General features: G+C 36.4%; 1 protein-coding gene across 5 annotated transcripts in view; it reads left to right on the top strand.

Moving 5' to 3' along the window:
• Positions 1-3,277: 3,277 nt before the first annotated feature.
• LOC121738191 (rho guanine nucleotide exchange factor 11) overlaps positions 3,278-12,663 on the top strand; it is a 138,682-nt gene continuing 129,296 nt past the window's right edge. For all 5 annotated transcript variants that reach the window (XM_042130102.1, XM_042130100.1, XM_042130099.1 and 2 more), the window contains exon 1: positions 3,278-3,556. The gene's annotated coding sequence lies outside the window, so the exon portion shown is untranslated. The remainder of the gene's footprint in view (positions 3,557-12,663) is intronic.

Raw genomic sequence — 12,663 nt, 5'->3', positions numbered from 1 at the left:
CCGATATTGCTTTTATTCTGTCAAGAAAGTGAAGAAATTAAAAAGTGGCAACATCGTAGTGTCATCCCATTTTTCTTAGATTGATTTGAAAGGGAAAGACACTAAGATGTTGCCACTTTTTAATTTCTTCACTTTCTTGACAGACTATAATTGAATGAATTTAGTCACAGAAAGTTCATTCTAAAAGTTTTGTTTTGTTTTGAGGTTAGTTTTATGTTTTATGTTTCAAGTAAGTAATTGTTTAGTTTTTTACAGACGCAGGCGTTGAATTGATCAGTAGTATTTTTAATGCCTGGGAGACGTCGCAGGATGCTCTAGAAGTTTTTTGCGATCTCTCAAACATTGGTCAGGAAACTCTGTCACTATGGCATAAAAGGCACAGCACTCGCCCTCCTAAAATCGTACTTGTCAAATAGAACTCAGAGGGTTGAGATAAATGGTAAAAAATCTGCTGGTGCAAAAATTGAAATGGGGTCCCACAGGGGTCTATATTAGGACCCTTCCTGTTTCTTATTTATATAAATGACTTGCCATTCTTAATTAAAGATAAACATGGGATAGTATTATTTGCTGATGATACATCTTTTACATTCAATATCAAACGGCTTAATGCGTGTTATGACGAAGTAAATAATGCTCTCTCAAAGATTGTACATTGGTTTAGCGTTAATAATCTTTTACTTAATAGTAAAAAACGAAATGTATTAAATTCAAATTGCCCAATGTAAGGCAAACGGAAACCAATGTGCTTTTAAATGGTGATGTTATGGAGCTAGTGGATACAGCTGTATTTTTAGGTATTACATTAGACTCCAAGCTTCAGTGGGGCCCTCATATTGCTGGGTTGGACGACAGACTCAGTTCAGCAGCATATGCAGTAAGTAAGATTAGACAATTTTCAGATGAAACAACAGCACGTCTAGTGTATTTTAGTTACTTTCATAGTATTATGTCCTACGGCATTTTGCTGTGGGGCAATGCTGCAGATATAAATACAATTTTTGTGCTGCAGAAGCGAGCTGTGCGGGCAATCTACAAGTTGGCCCGTAATACTTCACTTAGAGAAAATTTTAAGGAAACTGGAATCTTAACTGTTGCTTCTCAATATGTCCTATCAAATGTATTATATGTTAAAAAGAATATATATCAATTCACGAAAAAATGCGATACCCATGGGAGAAATACTCGTAATAAACATAAGCTTGAAATTCCGGTGACTAGACTTTTTAAAGTCAAAAATTCTTTTAAAGGTCAATGTATACGCCTTTATAATAAGATCCCAGAAATCGTTCAAAATCTCTCAATTAATAGATTTAAAAAAGTTGTTAAAGAACGTTTGTGTACCAAAGCGTACTATAAAGTTACTGATTTCATGAATGATAGTACACCATGGGAATAAGGTCGCCCCCTGCAGAGCTGTTTCTATATAATATTATGTATAATCATTGTACACTCGTTGTATTTTATTTAGTCACACTGTTATTTTATAATATATTTTTTGTTATTTTCAGTATTTTTAGAAAAAGATGGCCCCGTGCGAGTTTCTTACGCCGGTTCTTCTCGCCGGGTTAGTTCCCGAACAGGTGGTAGGCATCTGTGTAGCCCCGACGTTCAGAGAATATTTGAAAAAATTTATTCTGAATAAAAAATTTTGAGTTTGAGTTTTAGTAAATAGAAATTGTAAACTTTATTTAAGAATGATAGTGAAGTAATAATATACTACTAAATGAATGCAAACCTTACATAGTTGTAACAAGGCTGATTAATGTTAGATTTGATAAGATCTCTGAAGTTCTTTTTTCATAAATGACTAATGAGGCTTTAATTTACAATGTAGAAGTATGATTTAATAAAAATATCTAAGTGTTATCTATTGTATTATTATATTATTTCAAATGCATACATATAATAATTTCCTTTTTGATTATTAAAACATTCGCTAAATATTCGCATAATTTTTGCGAATGCGAATATTGAAAAATACGCGGATATTCGCGAATGCGAACGCGAATATCCGTTACATCACTAATACGTAGTATATCTTCTTAGTCTGTGGTAGGGACCCATAAGCGAGCGGTGACGCACGCGCAAGATTTTTCGTCGCATATCTACTGTTTACTGATCATAGAGAAATTTTATTCATGAAACTGATTTAACCGCTGTGACAAAATCGTTATAAATCTTATAAAAATGAACAATTAAGAAAGGCCAATTAAATATGTATTTGAATAAGGTATTTAAATACAAAAAGTAGAAAAAAACTATACAATTTACAAACATATCAAATACTTAAACCAATTTCATACAAAGAAACGCTCAAGCTACACAGAAATAAACACAAGTTACTATGTTTAAATTGTAAAAGATTCCTGCACTATAATCGAATATAGTATAAAACTACTTTAAAATATAGGTTGGGTTACTAAAATTTTATATTACTATAAAAAGGTTTGCTATTCATACCAATAATAATTAAAAAAGAATATTTTGTTTTCTAAAAGGCGAAAACCTTGATTTCGTCAGAACAGGTACGAGCTATGCGATAGACAGAGAGCGGACATGTAGGTGAATATAATTGTAGGCACCTAGCACTGCGCGGTCGGAATTTGAACTTAATAGTATCGTAACATGAGTCGTTATTTCTTTAAACGGGTTTCGCTAGTGAGACTTCTGTTGGTATTACTAATATATATTTTGTATATGTAATTGATTGTATCGTTAGTTCTTGGTGGAAATGCATGTTGAACACTAATAAAACAATATTTGCGTGCACTTTTTCCACTATATTAAGAAATTAACAAATTACACGACCGGTTTCGAAATTAATCATCTTCAGGTGTACTTAGTGTAGGTAGTTTTACAAGTTTTTTTGTAAGTTGATTATATTAAATTTTGTAAAACTACCTACACTAAGTACACCTGAAGATGATTAATTTCGAAACCAGTCGTTTAATTTGTTAACAATTTCTTAATATAGTGGAAAAAGTGCACGCAAATATTGTTTTATTAGTGTTTATATATTTTGTGCCTAAATGGTCCAATCGCACTTACTAGTACACTAGTAGAGTTATGGAACATACCCTATGGTATACGAGAAAGTCTAAAATAACTTGAAAATATCAGATTGTTGACGGTAGATGCTTTGTGAAGCCTGAAAACTTGCTAAAACAGCATTAAATTTGCATTGCAAAAAATATTTCAAAATCAAACAAAGAAAAAGAAATCAGTTTTTTAAGTAAAATTTATAGGCTAGCAACTATTTTCTAAATGTCTTTTTAGTTCGACAGCAAGCAAAATGGCTGAAACTCGTTGGAGTGCGATAGACGTTTTTATAAAATGTGTTTTGTCGCTCGGTCACCATTGTAAATAAACATAAAGTGATAGTGCAACACCAGGAATAAAATAGTGGCCTTATTCGTTCTAGTGAATGTTATGAAAATCGGTGCGTGTGGTGTGAAAAACCAAGGAATATTGCAAAGTTTTTAGTGTTTTGTGTCTGTGTGTACATTGATTGCAATTTTACTCTTTTACCTGGATTGATGTTTACTTGCTCACGGTTTGTATTCTTTTTTTACTGTTTATAATCACTCTTAATAGGTTTATTGTCGAAAAGCATGTAAAAATGATATTAACAAGTTTTGACAGTTGTGTTGTTTCTCTCTCTGGCACATTGCCATTTGCTTAGCGAGAAAGAGATGGAGATCAGTAGTTGTGTCACTCCCTTCGGTTATGGAAAGTATGTCGTTATTATTGTTTTGATGATGACCTATTACGAAATTTTAGATTAATATTGTTTCTAGTCGGACCCTGGTGCATGGAACCAAATTAGTAACCGCGGTAAAACCAAAGTCACTTTTTCAAAGACCTAAAATCAGTGCCTGTGAAACCTAATTAAAAAACTCAGTTTGCATAAGTTCTAATTTGCAAGTTTTGAATTTAGAATGTTATTCGAACAACGTTTGCATTAATTTTAAATGTAAACCTTAAGTTACCTACCATAAAAATGATAAAACTACGTCCTTTTATATTGTCTATATTTCTATAATAATGACGTGTTTTATCGTGGTTATCTAAGGATATGTGAAGATTAGGTCACTGTGTGACAAAGAACACACTAATAAGCCAAGGCCCATGTCCCAAGACACGAAACCAAGCAAAAGTCTCTGTTCAAATTGATTTTGATCATTATGTAGGTACAAATACAAACAGTACCAATAATTTTTAATTGCACTTATTAATAATTGCAATATTAATGCTTCAACTCCCAAGGGGTCACATTCGTCCGCGATAACAATATATTTCCATGAATCCACGATCGTGGGATGAAAAGTTAGCGCAAATAAATTTGGTTTAATTATTTTTTGGGTTTTTGTAATAGTATTTTTATAACTCAAAATATGAACAGGTACCTACTTATTTTTAACGTATTTGTTTTGTGTGCACTGCAAAAACAAGAAAAACGATAAGAAACAATTGATAATAAAAAACGAATTTGTCATTTATTATGTTTTGTAGGTAATAGCTGTTTTATACCTTAGTGCATTGGTAATAAAATATTTTTTTTTTATCCTTGAAGTCATAATTCTTATTCCTCGCCCACATACAATCTGTAAAAGTTCAGGGCCAGATACGTTTAAGGTACTAAGACGCACAATTTAGATTTTATTCCATTTCACACCAGAGTTTAGTTTTAACTTTCAAATCAAATCAAACTTTTTTATTGCCAGATTGTGTGTCTTTATTGTGCTGTAGTAGTGCCCAGGAATTTTCTAGGATAAACACTACCTTTGTTCTTCTCAGAAACTTAAAGCTCTGTCAATAAAAAAACCTCCGTACCATATTTCATCAAAATCCATTCAGCTGTATAAGTATAGAGTGATAACGGACAGACACAGTTTAACTATATTAATTCACGATAACGGAACCTTTCGTGCGCGAGTCTGACTCGCAATTGGCCGATTATTTATCATTTACTTTTTAACAGACTTCCAAAAAACTTAAATATATTCGGCTGTGGATATTTTTTTTTACTACAAATATATTGCGGTACGTAGCTTTTGTGGCGGTACCGACCAATTAGTGCCATGGCCCATGGGTAGTCATGAATATAAATTAAATAGAACTACTGAATCAATTTTCATCATTTTTTAGGCTTCCGTAGCCAAATGGCAAAAAACGGAACCCTTATAGATTCGTCATGTCTGTCTGTCTGTCTGTCTGTCTGTCCGTCCGTATGTGACAGCCTTTTTTCTCCGAAACTATAAGAGCTATACTGTTGAAACTTGGTAAGTAGATGTAATCTGTGAACCGCATTAAGATTTTGATACAAATATGGAAAAAATATTAAAAATTTTAGGGGTCCCCATAGGTACAACTGAAACAAAAAATTTTTTTTTCATCTAACCTGTGGGGTATCTATGAATAGGTCTTCAAAAATCATATTGAGGTTTCTAGCATCACTTTTTTTCTAACCTGGATAGTTTGCGAGAGAGACTCTTCCAAAGTGGTAAAATGTGTGTCCCCCCCCTCTAACTTCATGATAAATGTAAAAAAAATATATGAAGTACATTACTATGAAAACTTCTAAGGAAAATTGGTTTGAACGAGATCTAGCAAGAAGTTCTTTTTTTACGCCATAAATAGTAAACCTTAATTGAACTTTCATTAAATCAACTGAAATATAAAAATAAATCAAAAACCTTTTAATTTCAAACAGATAAACCTTAATGCTGCTGCGGAACCCTCCATGGGCGAATCCAACTCGCACTTGGCCGCTTTTTTTTCAGTGAGTGACATAGGCTTTAATTATATTTTATACCCGTGCGAAGCCGGGGCGGGTCGCTAGTTAATAATAAATTATAAAATTAAATAAAATGTTTTTTTGAGGGAGCTCCCATACAAAAAACATAATTTTTTACCAACTTTCGCTCCATGACGGTACGGAAGTCGGAAACCTTCGTGCGCGAATCCGACTTGTCCGATTTTTTAAATATTTTGTCTCAAAATTGATCACCAGGAAACCTAGATGACTCGTCTGAATAGTGGTTGATAATTCTTATCAAAGCAAAGTGAAACATGTTGCATTTATAATTCCACGAATTTTTATCCACACACATGCTGCGCGCCGTTACGCATGCGTAACGCGGAAACCGTACATTTTTCCAGGAAAAAGTATCCTATGTTCTTTCCTAGGACTCCAAGTATCTCCATGCCAAAATTCAACAAAATTGGTTCTGTAGTCTGTGTGAACAGGTAACAGACGGACTGAAAGACATACTTTCACATTTATAATAATTATAATACTTATTAGTATGGAAGTATGGATGAGTAAAGATTAGTTATTACATACTTAATACATTAAACAATAATAACTGTGTTGGAAGTTGGTAATTAAATGGTAATTTATTATGTTTGTATCATTTCCATATAACTAGTATCACTTTTGTTACCTTAATGCCAGCATACGATAAACAACCATAACCCTATGGTTATAAAACTCAAACTTGAATGGGTGAAGTTAATGTTGATTTCAAAGGAAACAGTTAAAATTTGGTGGTTTATGAGGGACATAACTACACCTTACAGTTACACCAACACCTTTATGTAACATCAGCATGTATAAACTTTAGACTGGTGACTAAAACCTCCGGAACTGGACATTTAAGGCTGGATTTATATCTTGCAGAATATGACGACGGCAACTCCGTTGCGCCAAATTTAGTTTATCGTGTGCGAACCGTACATTTTTCCGGGATAAAAAGTATCATATGTCCTTGCCTGGGATTCAAAATAAGACTTGGGGAAGTCCGTCTGGGGGTAAGTCCATCTATCGGCTATAACTTCCATATTTTATCGACTAGTTTCATATGGCTCAGTGGGTAAAACAGCATTGCAGAGTTAGTTTGATCTAAGAAACAGGCATGTCGCTACTAACTACCTGTTACAAAAAACGATCGGCAATTTTTTTCCCGTTTTGTACTCGTATTCGGAATGTAAGTCTCTGCCAAAAAAAAAAAAGTGGCTATACGAAGGATTTTTTGAAGTTTCTAGGAGTACGTAACTATACTTATTACTGGTATTCAATTCGTTAATATCGCTTTAATTTGGTTATTATCACCTGCAAAATATTTCTTACCTGAAAGTGCAATAGTGGGGAAGTCCTAGTCCTAGCTTACTAAGGAAAGGCCGTCATATGCCGGTCTTACCTCCAATCAGATATTGTCAACCTTTTCAAACCTACTAGATGGCATTGCCACCGAAAATTATAATTTTGGGCTCATAACTTTATAAGTAAATAATATATTCTTTTATAACGTTATTTTATTTTAAATTATGGATTACCCATGTCAAAATAAAATGTTTGATAGCCCTGAACCCAACACAAGCCGGACTTGCCCCAATCATTTTTTTTACTCAATAAAAACTAAGCGAGGTTTTAAGATTATAACAGCATAGTTTCTTCTTCACTTACAGATGTTACTATATGGTTTTTAGTCTGTTTAGTGCATACACATGATGTCGAAAATCGCCTTTAGACGGACTTGCCCCAAATACTAGGAAAGTCCGTCTACAAGATGTTTCTTTGAAATATCTAACGTCTGTATTAGGTTTATAATAAAAGATTACTTTGTCATCTACTGTAAACACTGTCTTTCTCGAGGCATTACAAAAGAAATAGGGGCAGCTCAAAGCCAACTTCAAATAAAGTATGCCGGTCTTCCTCAAGTTGACCATATCTTCATTCCAAATTTCAGCAAAATCGGTTCAAGTGTGGTTTGGGCGTGAAGAAGTAAAATACAGACTGACTTTCGCATTTATAATATTAGTAAGGATTGCTAGGTACTACCAATAGAATATAATATTACTGCAATGTTTTCACGCTTTCTTTACTGTCTGTGCTGGTGCTGCCTCTGCAGCACCAGCACATACAGTAAAGAAAAAGTTTTGTTCGACGTTTGACAACGTTTATACTGTCAAATAAGTCAATATTCTGTTAGGACCATAAAGTTAATATACCTAGCGGAATAGAGAAACAAAGGCCTGAGCAAGCGAGATGTCACTATCAGTAACACTGCGTGGTAAAAAGAGACGTGTGATACATGACAGCAGCACTCTTTTTTTGACGTCCAGTCGGCACGTGCCGCACATTGACGATTTAATCTCATAGAAATCATGTTCAATAATGCTTGTGTTAGTGTAAATTATAATACGTACACATATTTTTACACACAGATGAAACTCGAGATTGTTGCTCTATTCCGCTAGGTTATTAACTTCTTGGTTAGGACATGTGCAACATGTCGGATTTTGGTCGGATTATTTACTGTACTAGTAATGCCCTCTGCTCTGACCTTTGCGTAATATTCTCTATTAGAAAAGTAATAACTAATAAGTGACCATAAGCGTAATACCATAAGCGTGTATTACGACAGCTAGCAAGTTGTACTACATTCTACTAGTGCTGGAAAAGGCAGTACGTAAGCGGTATTGTCACTTCGAACTCCTGACTAGACTGCCTTGCGGAAAAAAACAACACGTCGAATCGGCCAAGTGCGAGTCGGACTCGTGCACGAAAGATTGCGTTCCGTTATATAGAGCCAAACCGCCTCAAAAAAGTGGTTGGTTGGTGGAAGTCGGAGGTCGTGAGTCCGATGCCAGCGTTGGAAACAGTAATAAATCCAAGTTTGGTTAGGACAATACAGACTGATCAGGATCACCTGATTGATACATCTGACAAGTAAGATGATCCATGCGTCGGATGGGCATGTACAAAGTCGATCCTGCGCCTGATCTCTCGCCAGTCGTGTCGATCGTCCGCCAACTGGTTTATGAGAGTGAAAGGAAGAGAGAGAAAAACTCCTGCGTAGCTGGTAGGTTTCTATAAAATCGGCCACCGTCACTGAAACCGGTGTGGCAGAAATTATGAACGGGCTACCGCGGTTACAACCTTTTCTGGGCACTGTGTTTGACACAGTTAAAAGGTGATTTTCCGATCTTTGCCGCGAAGGACTGCGACAGACAATTTTAAATAAAATGCCTCTTTGTGAAATATTATATTTCAGGCCGTGAGCCTTGTCCGGTCAAACTAAATCCTTCATCAGGGCAGGCCGTGAGCCTTTTGTTCGTTGAAGTGATGATAAAAATAATCATAATATATTTTGTTTTTGGGCGTTCTTAATGCCAAACAATTCTGGGCAAAGACCTAATAAACGCCGAAACGCTGGCAACGGCGTTAAATGGAGCCCTGCCCCCCTAGACAAGTGGCAAAACGCTAACGCTAACGCTACAAAATGTATGCGATTTGACATAAGTCATCGCTTCGCTAGCGAATACTAATGTCAAATCCATACATTTTCTAGCGTTAGCGTTAGCGTTTTGCCACTTGTCTACGGGGGCTGCTCCGTTCCTCGTAGTACTCGAACCCATTCCGGGGACCGAGGTTATTCTAGAATCTAGAAACATAAATTCATTTTCTAACACCTATTCTGCCGCTGCTTAGTGGCGTAGAACAAAACGAAACCTATAGCTAATCTATTACATCTATTACATATAAATAAAATTGGAGTGTCTGTTTGTAATATTAAAATAACCGTTTTTTACTACATGCATTATATGAATATTTAGAGGGTACTTACACCAAAATAACAATTTTTAGAATTTTTGTCTGTCTGTATGTCTGTCTGTTTGTTCCGGCTAATCTCCGAAATGGCTGGACCGATTTCGACCGGACTTTTATTGGCAGATAGCAGATGTAATAAGGAGTAACTTAGGCTACTTTTTAACCGACTTCCAAAAAGGAGGAGGATATTTTTTTACTTTTTATTTTTTACCTATGTATTTTACATTTGGTTGACGCGGACGAAGTCGCGGGTAACAGCTAGAAGGTTATAAAGTGGCATTTTATTTTGTCGGTTCGGAAAGATCGGAAAGTCGCCTATTCCGTAATATCGTATTTCGATGGCGTCAAATCACAAATGTCAAATGTCAATGTCAAAAGTCATTCTCTCTCCGTGACTCATTCTGTGCGGACGTACGCTTTGTTATGCCGCCATATCAATCGAAATAATATATATTATGGCCCAAGAGCCAACGACATTCAGACTCTCGTCATTTTAAGCCGCCGAACGACCAGCCTGAAGTCTGATCCAGTTCTGAAGGTCTACTTTACCTTTGACAAATTAATAAAGCTCAATTATTTTATTTTATTTTTTTCGGGATAACTGTAGGAATCTCATCTTTCACTGCCGAACGCTTATGACTGTTGCTTACCTCTGCCAGACTTGCGACTACTACTATGGCAGTTTAAGGGTAGATCTTCCGAACTGGTTACCTATTAAAGTAGTTCCGCGACCGAAACTCCATAATCTGGTCTGGTCGTTCTTGCCTCTATCGGATCATAAACAGGTGTCCCTTTCAGCATTATTTAAAATGACCATAGTCTGGCTGGCGCTGGCTCCTGGGTTATAATATCTTATAATAATATGCATTATGCTTTGTTGTACCGCGTTTTATCGATGGAAATATTAAATCATTGTTTGTTTTTACTAATTAATCGTCCAGCTATTAATTTCAATGTTTAGTTGATAGGTTATCAATTGTAGATTTAATAAGCTGGATACGTCGCAATATGTATTAGTACTAGATGTTTTATTTGTTTATTACCGTACATGACGCCCGCAACTCCGTTGCGTCAAATTTCGTTTATCCCGCAGAAATAGTAAATGTCGTCCGGGATAAAAAGCATCCTATGTCATTGCCCGAGACTCAAAAGTATCCCCATGCCAGCAAAATCAGTTCAGCGGTTTTAGGTGTGAAGAGGTAACAGAAAGACAGACTTTTACGGTTAGGGAACATACGCATACTACGTGACCAATTTTTTTAGATTTTTTGACCCCTTCCTCCCCCTTGGTGAGCACGCGTAGTATTATGCCAAGACCCCTCCCCCCCCTTTCAAGTTTTGACGTCGTATTGACAATAGTGAATTTTAATCAAATGTGAAAATATGCAGAACAATATGAATAACAAAATACTACATATCACAAACAACACAACGACAACGACAAAAATCTAAACCCCCTCCCCCCTCCTGTGACTGATCGTAGTATTTTTAGGACCCCTCCCCCCCCCCCCCCCCCCCTTTCCCCCTAAATAGGTCACGTAGTATGGGTATGTTCCCTTACCGCTCAGTTTTGGGCAACGTCTACTTAATAATGAAGTCAAGTTTTTTAAAGGTTTTTTTTAAGATATTTTGTTTTGAATGTAGTTTTGAATTTAGCGTAACCTTACCTCGGAGTATTGTCATAAGGACACCACGCTTACGTCACCGCGTAACACACGATACGCGACCTTAACACTGGGCCGTAGAGTTCAATATCGCGTGGCCGGCGATGACATAATGTTAATAGATTCAAAGGTGAACGAAGATACAAATGTATGGTCTAAAACAGGGGATGAGGCACTAAATTACGTGTGACTCGTCTTGTGGTTTTGACTATAGAGATATAGAACATCCCACGAAAACCGCACGTTTGCACATCTTCTACTGTGGCCATTCTAAGCCTGCTGGTCTTCTAGCTAAATAAACACGATACAAAACTCTAAGGTTGGGTTGCACCAACTTAATTTAACTATAACTGTAACTTTAACTATACCTAACTTTAACTACAATGCAAAATGTGATATCTTTGGTTAAAATTAAAATTGGACGCCATCAAGACGGCATATTTAACCATAACCATAGAGCTCGACAAGGCTTTAAATGCACGTGGAGAAAAAATAGATAGCCTGTATGAGTCATCCATACTAATATTATAAACGCGAAAGTGTGTCTGTCTGTTACCTCTTCACGCTCAAACCGCTGAACCGATTTTGCTGAAATTTGGTATAATAATAACCCCCACACCGGTTTCGATGACGGTGGCCGGTTTCATTGAAACCAGGCCTGGTACGCAAGAGTAAAGGCGCAGGACCGACTTTTTACATGCCCATCCGACGCATGGATCATCACTTGTCAGACAATCAGGTGATCAGCCTGCATTGTCCTAACCAAACTTGGTAATAACATGTTTCCAACGCGGGAATCGAACCCACGACCTCCGAGTCAAGAACCACGCTCTTAACCACTGGACCACGGAGGACTCAAAGTATCTCCTTTGGTATGGAAATACTTTGAATCCCAAGAAAGGACTTTTTATCCCGGAAAAATGTACGGTTCCCAACTAACGAATTTTGGCGCGACGGAGTTATACGGGCGTCTCTACTCGAAACTCGAAAGTATCTCCTTACCAAATTTCAGCAAAATTGGTTCAGCACTTTTGTTGTGCAGAAGTAACAGTCAACATACAGACAGACACACTTTGGCATTTATAACATTATTATTAGTATGGAATATGTCCTAAAGTCACTCGCGTCACAGATATAGCAGCGGCAGCGCCCACGCAACAGACTATTTTGACGGCATTGACAAGAATGCGAGTTATATCTGTGTAAGTGTCACGTGAGCTACAGCTAAAGTGGGTCTTACGGAAAACCGGCGAAGAAAAACGCTTCTGTACTACATTATTTTTGTACCGCCATAAAGTTTTTTTAATGAACTAGGTAACAAAAAGATCCCTGTTGCAGCCGCAAACTTGAGCGTTGTTTCAACTTTCACGCCGGTATTCT

The sequence above is a fragment of the Aricia agestis genome, chromosome 22 (assembly GCF_905147365.1).
Source record: "Aricia agestis chromosome 22, ilAriAges1.1, whole genome shotgun sequence".
NCBI classification, from domain to species: domain Eukaryota; kingdom Metazoa; phylum Arthropoda; class Insecta; order Lepidoptera; family Lycaenidae; genus Aricia; species Aricia agestis.
This window is presented reverse-complemented; position numbering and strand designations above follow the sequence as displayed.